The sequence below is a fragment of the Perca flavescens genome, unplaced genomic scaffold (assembly GCF_004354835.1).
Source record: "Perca flavescens isolate YP-PL-M2 unplaced genomic scaffold, PFLA_1.0 EPR50_1.1_unplaced_scaf_99, whole genome shotgun sequence".
Lineage (NCBI taxonomy): Eukaryota > Metazoa > Chordata > Actinopteri > Perciformes > Percidae > Perca > Perca flavescens.
This window is the reverse complement of record NW_021166756.1, coordinates 1-18921: the sequence shown is the minus strand read 5'-3', so window position 1 is coordinate 18921 and position 18921 is coordinate 1. Positions and strand designations below refer to the sequence as shown.

The 18921-nt window shown below is 40.2% G+C and overlaps 2 long non-coding RNA genes across 2 annotated transcripts; both read left to right on the top strand.

Moving 5' to 3' along the window:
• The first annotated feature begins 880 nt into the window (after window positions 1-880).
• Window positions 881-1470, top strand: LOC114552188 (uncharacterized). The gene is made up of 4 exons (XR_003692150.1): window positions 881-919; window positions 1043-1118; window positions 1209-1296; window positions 1424-1470. It is a non-coding gene; the product is annotated as an uncharacterized LOC114552188 (long non-coding RNA).
• Window positions 1471-1743: 273 nt separating this feature from the next.
• On the top strand, window positions 1744-2137 carry LOC114552189 (uncharacterized). Its single transcript, XR_003692151.1, has 3 exons — window positions 1744-1787; window positions 1892-2023; window positions 2111-2137. It is a non-coding gene; the product is annotated as an uncharacterized LOC114552189 (long non-coding RNA).
• The last annotated feature ends 16784 nt before the right edge of the window (window positions 2138-18921 follow it).

Below are 18921 nucleotides of genomic sequence, written 5' to 3'. Positions count from 1 at the left end.
TGTAATGACGTCGCGGTCGAACGTCGGCACACCGCGAGCGCCATCTAGCGGCCGAATATGGGAGCGCATCCCGCCGTCGATGCCGCGCGCCTCTAGCGGATGTGATGACGCAGCGGTCGAATGTCGGAACACCCGCGATAGCCATCTAGTGGTCGAATATGGGAGCGCATTTCGCGAACGTGGTGACGTATGTAGTGGGGGCGGCCGCTTCACCACTACAGGGGTCTGGTGCACTTGAGCGGAGGCGGATTCTCACAGATTTCATAGTACCTGTAGTACCCTTTTTACCACGTTATGTTTTCCGCAACAAAAGGCCATCTGGAGTTTGTCTTATGTTTTGGTGAAAACAACTAGGGATCGCTTTCAGCAGTGCCCTTTTAGCCTTTTGTTTACTGCTATTTAGCTCTTTTTTAGATGTTTTTTTAGCTAGTCTGGTAACTAGCTTGTTTCCACGTTTTTTTCCACATCAAAAGCCCTCTGAGTTTCACTTTTTTAATTCTTCTTGGTGCAAGCAACGCAGATTAGTTTTTTCATCGCTACCTACAAGTGGTAAGTAAAGCTTGTGTTTAAGAATGTTCAAAGCTATTTAATTCATTCAGTCATTCATGAATTAGCTAAAACTTTGATCGTGTGTTCGTAATGCTGGTGGGTTGTACCACATGACGCTAGTGTTAAAAAAAAAAAAAAAGTTGTGTTAGACCAGTAGCTAGCTTGTAAATGTGGGGTCTTTTGTTGTGAGTGTTAAATCGTCATAAAGGGGTTTGGTTTGTGGTGTTTAAAACCCCTTGTTTCAAGACGGGGTCTGCTCACTTTTTTACCTGCATTTTGTAGCTACGTGGCTAGCTAAAACTTTCCCTCGTTTTCTCAACAAAGTCCTCTGAAGAAAGAGGATTCGGTTCTACAGCAATGGCTGCATTTGGTGAGTATATTTAAAAAAAAAAAAAAAAAAAAAAAAAAAAGAAGCTTATTGTAAGGTATTTAATTCATTCAGACATTTGTGACTTAAAAACGTTTTTTTTTTTTTTTGTGTGTTATAATGTAGTTTGCATCATTAGGTGATCGTGCAAAGAGCTGGGATAACGTGGCTGTGTTAGTTGACGAAACTATTAAACCACAAGGTAAAAAACTTATAAATATATTATACACTACAGCATTAATTGATTTAGTACTGTGTTTTCATTCATTTTGTTTTTGTTTTTTTAAAAAAGCTCCGTGTAGCCCATTCCTACAGACCCCAACACGCCAGAACATTAAACCAAAGGCCACTCTAATAAGGAATAAGAACACAGCAAACAGGTATTTACGGTTTATTTATCTCTTTCAGTATGTAATATTTATTACTGTTTAATTTATCACTGTGTTTGTAGCCATCTAATATATATATATATATATATATATTATATTTATCTTTGTCTTTGTCTAGACAATCAGCCCCTGAACAAAGGATCCGCAAGGGCGAGGGCTACTCGCCTCCCATGTGGCTGAAATCAATCCTGTTGAAAGACCATGTGCTTCGATGCCCCTCTCTGTGAAAGCTGCTACGCCTAACGCTCGCCATCGTAAGCCTAAGAAGCAATTTATTGAGGTGAGTTTAAAAGGAAAGCAGTAAAATAGCGTGTTGTATTTAAAAAAAAAAAAAAAAAGATTTTTTTTTTCTAATCTAATGCTAATTCCAGCCTGTGAAGCCATACACGACCGGGTCTCCCGCCCAAAAGTAGCAGCCCTTCCTTTGTTCCGTCTCGCCTTACCCGACCACTGTATCTTATGATAGTAACACAGCAGCTGAGGTGAGAAAACCTTTGTAGCTAACAGAATATATTTACATAGTGTTGTAAAAGCTTTTTAAATAAAATGTATATATTTTTTAAAAGGCTTTTTTCCTTTGTTTTAGCAACTAAAGGCGACGGAAGACTTAGTTACATTGTATTTGACGCCTGAGGACGATTTCACACAGTCACCCCCATGGAGCAGATACGTATGTCCACACAAGCCTAAGAAGAGATCTAGGAAGAGATCTATTGAGGTGAGTTTAAAAGGAAAGCAGTAAAATAGCGTGTTGTATTTAAAAAAAAAAAAAAAAAATTTTTTTCTAATCTAATGCTAATTCCAGCCTGTGAAGCCATACACGACCGGTCTCCCCGCCCAAAAGAAGAAGCCCTTCCTTTGTTCCAGACACGCCTTACCCAGACACTGTATCGGGTGTTCCTAACACCACTGCAGAGGTGAGAAACGATTTTGTAGCTAGCAGAATATATTTACATTGTGTTATAAAAGATTTTTAAATAAAATGTATATATTGTTAAAAAGGCTTTTTCCTTTGTTTTAGCAGCTAACGGCACGCAAAGACTTGAGTCCTTGCATCGGTCGCCGCCTAGTACACCAACGCCCTACCAGCCACCAAGTGTCTCCATTGAGAGGGAACAAAAGGATTCCCTTTACAAAAGGCACCTGAAGAGTCCTTGCATTGGTCGCCGCCTAGTACACCAACGCCCTACCAGCCACCAAGTGTCACCATTGAGAGGGAACAAAAGACATCTGATGAGGTGTGTGTGTGTGTGTGTGTGTGTGTGTGTGTGTGTGTGTGTGTGTGTGTGCTTGTGTGTGTCTTTATTTAACCAAAAATATTTTGTTATACCTCTAGACAATCCATGCCATAGAAGTAGGCGAAGTATCCAAGACACCGGACTAACAGCGACAGCCCCTACATCACGCCAAACAAATCGTGAAGCTACAGGCGAAGGGTCTGAAGACACAGAGCTAACAGCACCCGTCCCCTACATCACGCCAGACAAATCGGGAGCTACGGGAGAAGAGTCTGAAGACACTGGACCAACAGCAACACAGCTTACACCCCACCAACTGTGTCAGGCTGCTTTGCAGGAGGGACCCTGAATATAATGTAGGTGAATACCTCTTTAACTGTATCTATAGCACCGAGGAAGGCACCGATTATGTCAGCTGTATACCACACACCTCTGTTATAACTGTGGCAGATAAAAAAAGTGTAACAGCGCTAATACCGCCATAACCACTCCTGTAAATGTATTAGAGGTTAACGCTCCATTCCTTGATAAGCAAACAGTACCTAATTATATTACTAACAATCGGTTTGAACAAGGTGGGGCACTAGGAGGTCCTGAGCAGTTAACATTACTTCAGAGTGCAGAGTTTTTTGAGTATTGTGTTAACACATCCCCTCAACAACCTGCAGTCGCTGACCCTTATAAACAAATACAATCAGAATTAGCCGAATTACGAAAACAAAACAATGGTCTTATGAATAAATTAGATGTCTTGCAAACAGCTAACACACAATTGACCGGTTTGGTCACAGACTTTGAACTGCGCTAGCCATTCAGGCCAGAGCTAACACGCATTTGGTTGATATGGTCACAGGCTTTGGCACAGCTATTGCCTCTCATGTCAGCTCTCTCAATTCAATGCTTGATCCTATGATAGTATGCCTTAAAAACACAATGAATATGACCCCGCAGTAAAAAAAAAGTGTTAAAACAGTCTATAGTTTGTGCAAAATAAAAAAAAAAATAAAAAAAAAAAAAAATGTCATCCCCACCCAAAAAACAAAAAATCTGAACCCCTAGGGGAGTGTGATGCTCGTATTGATGAGGAACTAGAATGGCCGCAAGGACGATTACACAAGAGCAGTAAACAATCCTCAGGATTTTGCACGATTGTGTGCAATGCATGCAAAATATTTCAAGCATGGGCCCGATCTATGCCTCGCGCTAGACCTAGTGAAAGCAACAGTGAGAAAACACACACATCAGATAGACCTGCTCCTGCGCAGTTGTCACATAATGGTCCTTCAAGCGATATTCCAGCAATACACAGGCCAATACAGACTCTATACAATCATCAAATACAGACCCCACAGGCATAGATCAGAGTAATAAGAGACCATCATGTTTTCCGAGTGTTCAGCCCTCAAAACGATCTTGTACAGATGAGCAGACTGGTCCCCAACCGTCCACAAGCGCTTATAGACCCTCCATCACCCTCAGAAAATCCTCAGGGTAGTGTGCAGTGTGGTGCGGGCGGGTTTCTAAGGTAACATCTGAAATAGCATCCAGACAGATACCCCTTTTAATGTTGCTGAATTTCGTCAAGATGTTGACTTGCGAAATATTGATTTGACGGATATTGGTAGTGTTCCTGAAAGGGTGTATAGCACCCTAACAGGTTTAATAGAGAGGGCGTTGGGTAATGCAACACAGGACAGTGTTTTAAATGTTGAGTTAAGGGGTCCCGCCAGATGTCCCTATCCAAACAATGTTGAATTCAAGCGATGGCTATAACACAGACACATTTCTGGAGCAAGTAGCACAGGCGATGCAGAGTAACGATAATTCACTGACCAAGACTCTTTAGAATTAATTGTGACAATAGCGCCGCAATATGTCGGGAGGGAATGGTGGGGGACGCCGAAAACTAGGAAGCATTGGTTACGATCAAATATTGTCAGAAAAAGGTAATGCTTTGTATAATCCCAAGAATAACGCTGGTAACGATAATCTCTGCTTTTCTCTCTGCCTGGCACATTATGTAAACAGCAGATTGTCGATGATGAGAAGATGAATTATGCCAAGCAGCTGCATAGTGATTTGGGTTTTGACTACACACATAAAGTTTCGCTCTCTGATGTTGACAGATTTCAGAAACATTTGAAAATGAAAATTGTGATATTCCATCATGTAGCTGGATGTAAAAACCCACAATCTTCAAAACGCACGACAAACCCGATGTGAAAACAGCGTGGTTGTATTTGCATGACGAGCATTATTATCTCATCGTAAATAAAACGGCTTTTTTTTTTGGGCGCCTTACGCTTATGTAGGGTGTTACAAGACCTACCAGAACCCTCTGGGACATCATTGTAGTTGGGATTGTAATGTGTGTTACACTGCTTGTATACCTGACAAGACCATTAAATGCAGAGACTGTAGACGATATGCAAATCGCAACAGTGTTTTGAAAACCATAAAAACCCGATGGGAAACACGGGCTTATACCGCAATACAAACAAATATTAAGTAGTCCTGTCACGCAACATATCGTGTGTCGAAAAATCCACACAGCTGTAAAAACCTAAATGCCTACATTGTAGAGAGCCTTTAGGTGCTACTAAGCACTCTTGCTATATACAACCCGTAGAACGCAAAGAAAGTAGTGATAAGTATCTCTTTACGATTTCAAACACGTTATCAATGTGGGCGCCATGAAGCTAATTTTGTATGCATTATGGATATGGACGGGCAAAAAACTGCTACGAAACAACAAATTGCGTCGCATCATTCATTCAGAACTACAGACAGGAGAAATACAAAGGCTATACTTTTATAGCACACAATGCTTCAGGTTTTGACAGTTATATAGTTTTAGAGTATCTGGTGAGTCAGAAACTTTGTCCAACTATTACTATGCGCGGTTCTAGGGTGCTTCTGATGATCGATTCTACTTTCAATCAGCGTTGATCGATTCGCTCAGTTTTATCCCTATGGCTCTGTCTAAAACTCCGCAGCAATGGGGTTCTCAGATCTTCTCAAAGGATTCTTCCCCATGAATTTAACAAGCGAGAGAATGAGAATTATATTGGACCGTATCCTGCACCAGCTCTATATGGTTATGATGCTATGAGTGACACCTCTAAGAAAACGCTCATGGAGTGGTACGACACGGTCCGCGACACCCCTTTTTGACTTTCGAAAAGAGATGCACAGCTATTGTGTTAACGATGTAACGGTTTTGATTAAAGCATGCAAAATATACAGAGAGGCCTTCCACGAGTGCACAGGCCTAGACCCGCTTGCATACGCTACATTGGCTTCCTCGTGTATGGGTGTATTTAAAACGCTGTTCCTTCCCAAAGACACTGTTGCTCTGACATACGAAGGTGCCTACATTAGGCAAAACAAGACATGTTCTGATGTTTCAATACAGTGGCTTGAGTATGTTGCAGACAGAGAGGGCCTTGACATACAACATGCTCTGAACAGAGGTGAAAAGTCATTCGGTCAGTTCTTTGTAGATGGCTATTGTGAAGACACACACACGCAGTTATGAATTTAATGGCTGCTTCTTTCACGGCTGTGATAAGTGCTATGCGCCAGGTGAAGTCAATCCTCTCGCCAAAAAAAAAAAAACACAGGTGAGCTGCGCTGGAGTTCCATAACAGAGTGGCTGTTCTAAAAAATAAGCATCAGCTGAAAGTTGTGGTGATGTGGGAATGTGATTGGAGACAGGCTGTGGACACTAACCCTGACGTTAAGGAGTTCATGTTAACATATGAAAACCAGGGCGCCTCAATCCACGAGAATCCCTCTTTGGAGGCCGCACAAATGCAATGAAGCTGTACCACAAGGTAGAAAATGATGAAAAGATCAGATACTATGATTTCACAAGTTTGTACCCAACTGTTCAGTCCAAAAGAGATTATCCAATAGGACACCCCCAAATAATACACAAGGATTTTGATGACATAAACGCATACTTTGGCATTGTGAAATGTACAGTAGCACCCCCCAGAGGCCTGTATCACCCTGTGTTGCCCTACCACTGTAACGGTAAACTGATGTTCCCCTATGTGCAGCGTGTGTTGTTCAGATGAATCAAACAACACCTTGCACACATAACGATCAAGAACGGTTGTTGTCTGGCGCTTGGGTGACGTTTGAATTACAGAAAGTCGAGAGAAAGGGTACAAGATTGTTTCCATTGCTGAAGTTTGGCATTTCCCAGAAAAAACTGATCAGCTTTTTAATGCCTATGTTAAAACATTTCTTAAACGTAAGCAGGAAGCTTCAGGATACCCTGGACATATCAAGACGGAAGACGAAAAACAAAAGTACATAGATGACTATTATGCACATGAAGGCATTCGCCTTGATCCGCCAAGATATGTTTTAACAAAGCTGTCAGGCATACAAATAAACTGCTTCTGAATAGTCTTTGGGGAAAATTCGCCATGCGAAATAATATGACTACTGCTGAGCTCATAACGGAACCATCCCGCTCACACAGCTCATGTTCAGCGACACTTTTGATGTTCGCCAGTTCTCATTCATCTCACCAGAAGTAGCGATTGTCCAGTGGAGATACACAGATGGTGAAGCATCCAGAGTAAAAGATGTGAATGTTTTTATAGGAGCCATGACCACCGCCACGCCGCATGGAGCTATATGATTTGTTGGATAAACTGCAGGAACGTATTTTATATGTGGATACTGACAGCATTTTGTTCACAAGCAGAGACGGCGAGTGGATCCCCCTCTAGGGCCTTATCTTGGCGATTTAACGGATGAACTAAATAGCGCCAAGTCTGTGGGGCTCCTAACGAAGATTATATAACGGAGTTTGTTTCCGGGGTCCTAAATGCTATGCTTATAGGACTGCTCAAGGAAATACACAAGTTAAATGCAAGGGTGTGACCCTTAATGCCTCAAATGCCAAAGTGGTTACACATGAATCGTTAATTGGTCTTGTTCAATCCTTTGTGACCAACCAGCAGCATCCTAGCCGCCTGACCACAACAGCATTCACAATAAAGCGCGACAAAAACAGTTCCATCTCAAAAACGACACCTTGACAAGGAAAGTACAGGTTGTTTACAACAAACGACGGTGCTCCAAGACTATACAACCGTCCCTTATGGCTACTAGGGATGTTTCAGGATTTGATGGTAGGCTTCAACACCCTTTTAGCCTCGTTATCAGTGGTCCTTCGAATTGTGGAAAACATATTTTGTCAAAGACATTATTGAAAACATGTCCTCTGTTATTTCACAAAAAATTGATAACATAGTATACATCTATTCATGCTGGCAACCAATATACGATCAATTGCTTAAAACGGTGAATATAAATTTTGTACAAGGTCTCCCGAATCGTTTCTGCGACGAGGCACTCTTGCCTACTACTAAGAATAATTTGCTCATTATAGACGATTTAATGAATCAAGCCTGTGATAATTTGGAAGTTCAAAAGTTTTCACACAGTATGTCCATCACCGACGCCTTAGTTGTATATATTTAGTGCAGAATCTGTTTATTCAAGGTAAAGCTAGTCGCATAATCAGTTTGAACACCAACTATATGATTATTTTCAAAAATGCTAGAGATCAACATCAAATAAGCTTGCTGGCACGGCAAATGTTCCCCGGAAATTCTAAATATTTTTTAGAGGCTTTTAAAGACGCCACTAGTTACACCTTTGGCTATCTATTGATAGATTATAAATCCACAACCCCCGATATTTTAAGACTCAGAACAGCTCTGATATCCCCACAGTAGGTTGTATATGTTCCTAGAAAAAGGTGTAATAATGTCGTCGAATGGAGAGGAATTTTACATTGTTAGACATGCTACATAAGGCGCCACCCAGAGCGAGAGGTGTCATTGTGAGCAACGCTAGTCCAGACTTTATCAATGCGCTTTGTGAAATAGCTTTGAACGTCCTAAGAGGCCACATACCACTGTCTAATAATCAGTACAAACTGTTAAAGAAGAAGAAGAAAGTTATTAGACTAATAGCTGATAAAAAAGTTAAACATTTAAAAAAAAAAAAGACAATCAATCAAACAGGTGGGTTTCTACTCCCTCTCCTGGGTGCCGCTATCCCATTCATAGCAAGTCTTATCAACAGGAATTGAGATGGAACACACGCAGAAAATGTTTTTGGTTCCACAAAATCAATTAGTGGCATTACAACCTCCTCAAACAACGGACTCCTCAAATGTATCTCTGCGACAGTCTGTACAAAGTGAATTGGACCGAGCCATGAGTGATATATTGAAACAGCCTGACATTGATGTATATGAAAAAGCTAAAAGATATTCCAGTATTCTACAGCGGTACTTAGTCATGATAAAACAGGGTGAACGCGAGAAAAGTGTGATTACATTATCAATACCTGAAGTTGATTCAAAGGATGATTCAAAAGATGAAGAAGAAAATATGTTAAAGACAGAAGTGTTGAAACATATGCCTATAAGAAATAAAAGAAATGCAGAATACATATTGGCTTCATTATCCCGACACAATGACCAGTTATCTTGGACAAATCAAGGGGAAATAGTTGTTGAAAATAAGAATGTGCCTGGAAGTCATCTGTATGATCTGCTGAAAAGTGTCACAACCCATAATAATGTTCCAGAACACTCTAGACCAAAAGGGTGGAACATATTTTTAAAAAACGTTAGCTAGCTTAAATGTGCCACTCTCCGTAATCCCAAACACGAGGGTACGCTGTTCTATTGAGGCTTTTAAAACTGTTGCATCATCTGAAACTAATACACAAACGCCTATGATTGTTCCACGAACCCCTCGCACTCCTAGAGCAATAAGAATGGCCCCTGTATTTACACATGGTACACCATCTGCTTTACGAGCAACTAGTACTCCTAGAACATTTAGTATTACACCACCCATTGCTAAGACTCGCTGGTCTAGTTTTTAATCTTTTATATTTTCTATTACACTACTTTATTTTTTTTTTACTTTTAAACATATTTTTATTATTTTTTACTATTTTACTTTTTTTTATTAAAAACCTATTTCTATTATTACACTACTTTATATTTTTTTTTTTTTTTTTTTTAAAACCTATTTCTTTTTTTTTTTACTTTTTTTTTAAAACTATTTCTATTATTACACTTCTTTATATTTTTTTTTTTTTTTTAAAAACCTATTTCTATTATTACACTACTTTATATTTTACTTTTTTAAAAACCTATTTCTATTATTAACTACTTTATATTTTACTTTTTTTAAAAACCTATTTCTATTATTACACTACTTTATATTTTACTTTTTTTTTTAAAAACCTATTTCTATTATTACACTACTTTATATTTTACTTTTTTAAAAACCTATTTCTATTATTACACTACTTTATATTTTACTTTTTTTTTTTTAAAACCTATTTCTATTATTACACTACTTTATATTTTTACTTTTTTTTTTAAACCTATTTTTATTTTGTTTTTATTCTATTGAGAGGGGTTTTTCTTTTGATGTGTTTTCATTCATTTTGTTTTTGTTTTTATTCTATTGAGGGTGTGTTTTCTATTTGAGGTGTGTTTTCTTTATTCAACTATATGAAAAGTCAGTGTTGTATGTAAACATGTGACATAAAATGAATGTGTTTTACATAAATTTTCTATTCATGTGTTTGGCTTTATTCGACTACGTGAAAATGCTGTGTTGTATGTAAACAGGTGACATTAAATGAATGTTTTACATTAATTTTATCTGTTGAATGCATTTTTTTTGTATAATTTGTTTTAAAAAAAAAAAAAAAAAAAAAAAAAATTAAGGCATTATAAGAATAGTATATTCCACATTCTTTATTTTTTGAAAAGAAACATCATTACACAATTTCTACCTATAGGTGGAACATGAACATTGTACACATTTAAATTTCTGATCGTGACACACAACGGGTGTATACTGCTAACAAAATGGCTGACCATTGTATCGTTGCATACAAGATTAGTGCCATACATGCTCAATACTTTTGTATAAGGAATCTTTTTCTGAATATGACATAAAAAGAAGACGCAGTGCTGGCCACATGTTGTAGAATAATTATTTTGCACTTGGATTGCTGAATGGTACATCTCCACACAGTTCTTTAAGAGGAAATTGCCAATTTCCTGAGGAAAAAGGTAGGTGGATGTCCAAAGCTATCAAAGAACAAACCATGCTTGTTCTCTGTAATGTAAATACCTAGCCAGTGTTCACCCGGCATATTACTGGGCTGTGTATTTACAACGAGCATGGCGGGTAATTTACAAACAACTGTTTTTGGGAGATGATCGCATGGTATTACTCCTAAGAAATTTGTGTCTCTATTCATTCTTTTTCTGAGGACGCTGGTGAGTTCTATTGTATTCATCTTTAGTAGTGGTCCAATAGGACTTGCCGCCTGTTAGATATTTCGATTACAGAGTCAAAAACTGAATAGCAGATAAGGGTCACAGTCCTAGGAAGTGGATTTCTGAACCGAACTTCCAAGCGAACGCTACTGCTCTTAATCAGTGAAACATTTCCTGAGCCCCCACCGCCAGGTTCCAAATTAAAACAAAATAGAGTATAACCAGCCCCAAAATCCTCTCGTGTTATGGCTAGTGACCTGTCTTTTAAATGGCGTCCTGTTGATTCAACCAGTTGATAATATTCCCGCATTATTGCCCTCTTTGAAAAAAAGGGGCTGAAAAGGACGGGCTGGGTGAGGCTGTCCATCGGCATAAAGGCTAATAAATTCTGTATTATAGTTTCCAAAATTAAAGGGGTTATGGGCATACGACCCAGTGTATGCTTCATTATCTACGAAAAGCTATGACTACAAATTTAGGAATCTGTCCTATGAATAGGTTTTCTTGGTTGCAAACACGTGTGCCTGTAGGTATTGAGAAGGTTTTTAGAGCTACTCTGTCAATAGCATATTTTGCATTAGTATGCTGTAGGGCCCTACTATGAGCTAGTCTAACAGTTGGTGCCACTGATATTTTCTTGACAAATAGACTAGCAGACATTATTTTCACAGCAAATTGACATTTCCAGGGGTCATTAGTGCAAAGTCATCTTTTGAACGTATGAATTTCAGAGACATGTCCACACCATTTAGCAACAATTTTTCTTGAAAAACAAATCTGCGGTACTGGTGCTATTAATTCAACAATACGGCTTTCGGATGTGTATTCACCCCTTTGTGTCAACCCCAAATTATCGCCTGTGATAGAGGTCTCATCCATTTTGCCCGCTGTGTCCTTACAAAATAGCCCTGTGCTAAATTGCGTAGCCAATGTGTCCTTTCCATAATTCAGAAGACATTCTATAACGGATCGATAAGGATACGTATTTGAAGACTGTGTGATCAGTCTATCACCCAACATTATATCTACTTGTGAAAAAAAGACTGCATCCAGGATAGTTTATAAAACCTACATCGGCTGCGTTAGCCAACAATGTGCCATCAGGGTTTGTAATCCTTACACGTGTATACAAGTATGAATCGTTAAGGTCGAGATAATCCTCCCCGCTAGCCGAAATGAAAAATTCAATAGGACCTCCGTCCGTTAGAGCTGACATTGGTGGGATTTCTACAAATGTAGATTTTTCGATAGATGTTTGTGTGTACGGTACTGTAAACAGGTCCAATTCGGTCTTCACACACTCTTCGGACTGATTATGAATAAACGCCATGATTGATTCTGTAAAATTAAAATATGTCTTTTGTCAGGGACAGAGAGCGTCGTTTCGAGCTCTGCGCCTACTGACAGATGCTTTTGAGAATTCTTCGTTTTTGGTGGTGTTTTTATGCTTTTTGTTCACAGTCCGGATACGCCCACATCCTGGCGGGCTTCTTTTTAATGCTTTGCGCCTGTACACCATGAGCCCATTGCCCTGTTGTCTGGATGCCACGGCGTTCCTGACATTAGTCACAACATCGCCAATAAAACCACTTGCTGCTGTTTTCAGATGGGGTTTGGCTATATTAAACCCCTTTTTAAAAGTGGAACAGCCATTCGAAATAAATTTCTGAATATCCCCCTAATCCATGCCCATATTGTGTGCTGGCACCTATGAAACCCGGCAACTCTCCACCAGCTTGATTCATGTAATAGTGCATATATCTTCCATCATCGGCTGTGTACGCTTTCCTCATCATTTTAATGATGTTTCACAGGTCTAAAATGTAGTTTGACAATTACTTTTCCGTATGAGAAAGGGATGTGTTGGTTCTGATCGCCTCGTAGTTCTATCTGAATATCAGTAATAGTCGAGCGTGACAACGATGTGTAGTGAGGACTGTCGAACTCAGAGTGGGCATACGCTTGCTCTCATCAGAGATATTTATACAACGGAGCAGGGGTACATGACTATCACCGACTAGCTGGTAGTCCACAATGTCACTATAAATAAATATATTATAACGACCCCCATGGATGTCGGCCGGTGTGGAGCTGAACATTTTAAATGGGGGCCAATGTGAATTTCGAACACAGAGTCTGGTATGAACCCAAGAATTTCGCCAGACGTCCCCTAAACACAATATTCCATCCGTCTCCTCCCGTGAAAAGAATCTTATTAGTGATAGGGTTGTGGCTCATAGTTATGTGGGCTAGGGCTGTGTTAGCAGCACATTTCATATTATATTCATTAACAATGCTGGCGATTGTATTATAAGAACCAACTGTTAGCCTTGTCTTGTTGTACATTTTCGTTTTTGTGTCGATGAAATCAATCTTGGCATCGTTCTCAGTGAAACTATTCCAGATCCTGGGGTATTGAATTTCAATAAGACCAACTTCATACGGTGTTTGTAATATGATCGGTTTAGCCAGTTTTGTTCTGAATTGCCAAATCTTATTATTTGGATAAACTAATTGTGAGGCATTACTAGGCAGCGTGACAAAAAATCCGTTCTTATTCATGGCTCCAACACCTTTCACTAACAAACCACAATGATTAATATTACAAGACTGACCCCTCTCTTTTATCTTGCATCAACTATGTCTTTTTCAGAGATCCATGAATTGAATTTATCAGGCCATCCTAGCCATTTCACAAGTACAAGCTTTTTACGGCCTATTTCCTTTCGAGCCAGCACTTTCTCAATTTTAAACACTTTGTTTTTGTCTACAATTACAGCCTGTAACTCTGCTTTGTAAAAAAAGGTACCTGTCACAGGCTCCCCGCTATTGTCTTTCAGTATATAAACAGGAGGAGTTCTACCTATACGCTTTTGATATTGTAAAAACTCATCTGTAAAGGTCTGTTGGTAACCTTTACGAAAAAATGCCTCTGTGCTTTGATATCCTAACGGTGTCCCCATCTGAAATTTAAACAGCACTGTTCCATGTGGTTTCAGTTTGTACAGAGTGTTAAAGACAGTTTTCTCATTGTCTTTACATACGGAGGACGGAGCCATTTTTTATTGACCTATGGTATGCAGCGTTGTAAGCAGCAACCATATCTTGTACTACCTCAATATAACGGCGTGAGTTAACAGCCGTTAAATATCTCCACATTCTGGTTTTGAAAGTCCTATTGAAACGCTCAACCACACTTGATTTTATTTCATTCGATGTGGAAAAATGGTGAATTTTATACTGTGTCATCAATTTTTGAAAAACCTTATTATAAAATTCTTTTCCAGCGCCTGTTTGAGCTTGGGTATGCGTCCTTGTTCCAATATTTCCTTAAAGGCACTTGTCACAATAGGACCCGATTTGTTTTTAAGACATATTACCCAGGCATATTTAGAAAACACATCAATACATGTCAATAAATAGTGCACATTATCGTTTTCCGATGAATATTCAGACATATCGACCAAATCAGCTTGGAATTGCTTGTCGATACCATTAACAATCACTCTGTTTCTTGGGAAGTGTTTCAATGCAGGGGCGTGTATATACGCATCCTGCCTCAGCAGAAACTTTTAACCGTGGGGATAGTTGGAGACAAGCCAGTACATTCTTTGACGGAATCACGGCCTGTGCACTCCTCCCAACCCTCCTGGGTGGGACGGATCATAGTATATTTTGTGCATAACCTTCTCCATGATTCATTTAAAACACAAGTGAACACATTAGAGTTATGTCATTCTTTTTATTTTTTTTTTTTTTTTTTTTAAAAACACACTCACACATCCATATATAGGACAGTTATGAAGACAGTGAAACCCGTTCTATCATAGATAGCATATTGGCTAATACGGATACATTGCTTTTACTGATTATGAATATATTTAGTTTTTGCAAATCCTGCAAGACATCAGTATACTGTTTTTCTTGCACATACAAACTCACTGTATCTACAAGCATTGTATACATAGTAAGTAGGTGATAAACTTTCAGCATCTTAAAATTGCGTGTAATGTTGGCTATGACGTCACAAAATGTTTCCACTATACTCTCACGTGTCATTAACATTGATAATAACATCTGCAACAGATCCTCCCAAGGAGGGGTATTATGTTGTCTTCTTACAATCACCATCAGTTTTTCTAACCTACTCACAACTGTACGATCTACATCAGCACTCTTACATTGGTATTTTTCAACGTCGCTCACATTATTAGCAATGGCATTATCTAAAATACCAGATAAATGCGATACGTGATATCGCTCACTGATATGGTTATACATTACACCTAAACAATTCCCCATATTTTCACACTGTTAGTTTTTTTTTTGCATATAAATCGCGCCAATAGTCCCCAATCTCTCTAATTTCGCTATTTTGACAACGCCGTCCCCTATCATAGAGTCATACATAGCACTGATTTTAGTCGTAACATCTTCAGCCGTTTTCAACTCGTACAAAACTGTTTCGGATACTCCCCTGATTCTACCCTCATCAGCCGTGAGATGTTTCAAGGACAGAAAACGTTGCACTACACCAATTAATTTATCAGTAAGGAGTCTTTTCATAAGCTGTTCAAAGTGGACAGTGTAGAAGTGTTCTGGTAGCCCCTCTAAACAGGCATGCTGTTTCTGGCTTGGATGATTGATCTGACAGCCCAAACAAAGCTCTTCCAAATACTTGTAAAGAACAATGTTAAGAAGATGTAGAGACGCTGTTTTAACGCTATCTATAAACAAAGATGACACCACCCCATCCGTCTGATCAGGCGCCTCTGTGTCCGAACAATCAGCAACACCTCCCTGTTGTAATGTAGCATTTGTTGAGGGGGTTGTTTGATATGCACATGTCTGAGGGGAAGTGCCCCAAACAATAGAGATGGTGGCAGGGGAGGTGTAGGTGGGGATGGTAGGAAGTGTTCCGCGATAGAGGTGGCGATGATGACGATGATGAAAGGGATTGAGGAGATCCGGATGCCTTTAGGGGTGCAAATAGACCAGGGGTGTTAGGAGGCGTACCTGTGGGGGTCGAATGAAACCACTCCAGATCCTCTGGGAAGAAAAAAAAAACAACACATTACAATCACAGTAGCAAAAAAAAAAAAAAAAAATAAAATCATTTTAACTATTTTGGGCAAATAATTAGCACATTAAAAATAGACCCACCATTTTGCTAGTCTTTGTGTCTGATGATTTTAGGTCTATAGAGGTTCCGTGGCAGGGTAGAGACTGTTGGTCAGTGTTCCCAAATATCAATCTTTTTCTTATGTTCTCATAAGAACTCCTTATTTTGTCTCTTCTGATGACATAGTCGATGGTATCAAACTGTTTCTTCAAAATCTCCCAGTCACACCATTGTATAAAGAACACATTTTTAAACCATTTGTTGTATTCCTCGTTAGATACAGGATACGGTTTTAACTTCCATTCTTCATGACCACGGGCAGCAACTAACTTCTCCCTTTCACTGCACAAGCTAAGGAAAATAAAATCCTCTGTAGGTCTAGTGAAACGGTCTGCTTCCACACGATAGATACTGGAGCCATTGCGACTATCCCATTGAGACACATACACCAGCTCAGGTAAGCCAGGATTGTCAAGGTCCGGACAGACGACATCACGAAAAAGGCCCCAGTCTTTCACAGAGATTGTACAGGCTGTTTTGGTATTGCTAGATAGTTCCACAGCAACACTAGTGTAAACAGCTAATGTCACGTATCCTGCATTGTAGCAAATTTAATAACTGTATCCGTTGACACCAACATATTCCAGATCAGATGTACACGATTCAGTCATGCTTGTAGGAAAGATCTCCGAACGGAATCGCTTCTTTCTGGGAGCCTGACTCAAACTGCCTGTTGTTCCAGTATTAGGCTCTTCACATCCCCATAACTCTCCTCGGTGGGCTAGGCTCAAACCAAATGTAGTGGGTCCTATTCTAGACGTCTCACCTTCTTCAACAAAAGATGATCCAGATTGTTGTCCAAATGTGTGGAAAGACATGGCTGAAAAACGATTCCTCTTTGCTTGCACCTAGAAGAATTAAAAAGTGAAACTCCAGATGGCCTTTTGTTGTGGAAAAAAACGTGGAAACAAGCTAGCTACCAGAACAGCTAGCTACCAGAACAGCTAAAAATGGTGGATAAAAAAGTGAGCAGTCAGCCTTGAAACAAGGGGTTTTAAACACCACAAACCACACCCTGTAGGGCGTTTTTACAACCCACCAATAGCAAACCCCTTCTTAACAGCTAACCATTGGTCTATCAGACATTTTAACACCTTTTTACAAAATGTAAATAATGCCTCACCCCACGTGAACCATGACGACAGCTATACCTACGTCATCACGTTCGTGGTATGCGTGCGCAGTTTCGACAACGAGATGCACTACCATATCCGGCCACTAGATGGCGCTAGCGGGGGGCCGTCGTTCGACCGCGACGTCATTACGCTCGCGGTATGCGCGCGCAGCTTCGACGATTAGATGCACTACCATATTCGGCCACTAGATGGCGATCGCGAGTACCAACGTGCGCCCGCGACGTTACATGCACGCGCATAGCACCAGATTACATGGCGGGTTTGCGCGTGCGTGTGATGACGTCACACATGCACGCGCAAAGACGGCATCCTATTACTACTCGCGCCCGCTGGGGACCCGCTGGGTGAGGCGGCCGAAAGGGACGCTCCATAAGCCGGGAGGCGCCCGCTGGGGACCCGCTGGATGAGGCGGCCGAAAAGGATGCTCCATAAGCCGGGAAGCGCCTGCGAGACGGCCCGCGTGGCGGCCCGCAAGGTGGCCCGCAAGGCGGTCCGCAAGGTGGCCCGCTGGGGACGCCCCACAATAACGGGATGGCGGAGGTTGGGTTTAGGAAAAAACTTACGGGGAAAGGGCGCCTTAAACTTACGGGGAAAGGGCGCCGTAAACGCCGGGAGATGCGCCACAGTAACACACGGGACAAAACGCCACACGCAGGGACGCCCCCCCCGGGAAAAACAAACCGCCGCACGCGGGACGCGATCCTCGCTCGCCCAGGTGAAAGTCCTGTGTTGTTTGACCACAAAATATGCTTCCCATTGAAATACATTACTTTACATTTTTGTGTTGTCCACAATGTAAAAACAGACAAAAACGTCTCCGTGAACACGAATCAATAGATTCAAATAACGTCACATTTACACGAACTTCCATGAGACCGGGCTGAACATCACGGAGCACGTAATTTTAGTACAGTGGAAGTGACAGGCTGCAGCTGGAAATCAGAAGAAGGATGGGAAATAGTTTTAACATGACTTTAAAAGTGACATCCACCGAGCCAAAGTGCTTATGTTATCAATAGTTAGCTCGTTCTGGTTTCCTAACTGGGTCGTGAGTTATAGGAGCTTAGCTGGGAGCTTCATGGAGACAGCTAAAGTTACTGCCCTACAGCTGTCAGAGTAGCTTCGACTTCATATATTACCTTCTAATAGCTGTATTCTCAGTAACGTGACAATCTGCAAGAAACAGGTTGCTTATAAATCAAATAGAAGTGACAGTACCATTTGGCTTAGTTATCAATGCTGTTAGCATCGTGGCTAACACTTTTGTTACTTAGTTTATGACAAATCGTTTTGGCTGTGCTTTCTAACATGATGTCATTGTGCTAACCGAGCACCGTTAGCCTTTACAAGACTTGTTAGATAATGTTTCATTAAAATTATTTCTAATAAAAAAAATGTCGTTCATTTTCCAATGATAATAAATCTTCTTCTGATTACAGAATTCTCTATTGATTTGTGTTTATCGCTGTGTGCTAGTGGTGGAAAATTATAGTAAACAGAGAGCGGCATGTCATAAATGAAATGCGCCGTGACGTAGGTCCATGCATTTGAGCATTAAATATTTGAACATTATTCGAAAATAAAAAAAAGAAATTTGAATGGTATTATAGAGGAAGATTGACAGCTCTAGTCCACAATAGTGAAAGAAAGAGGGTTGGAAATGGAAATTGTCAAGAGAGGTAAGCTTTCTTTTGACCATAGAAGCTAAGGGCC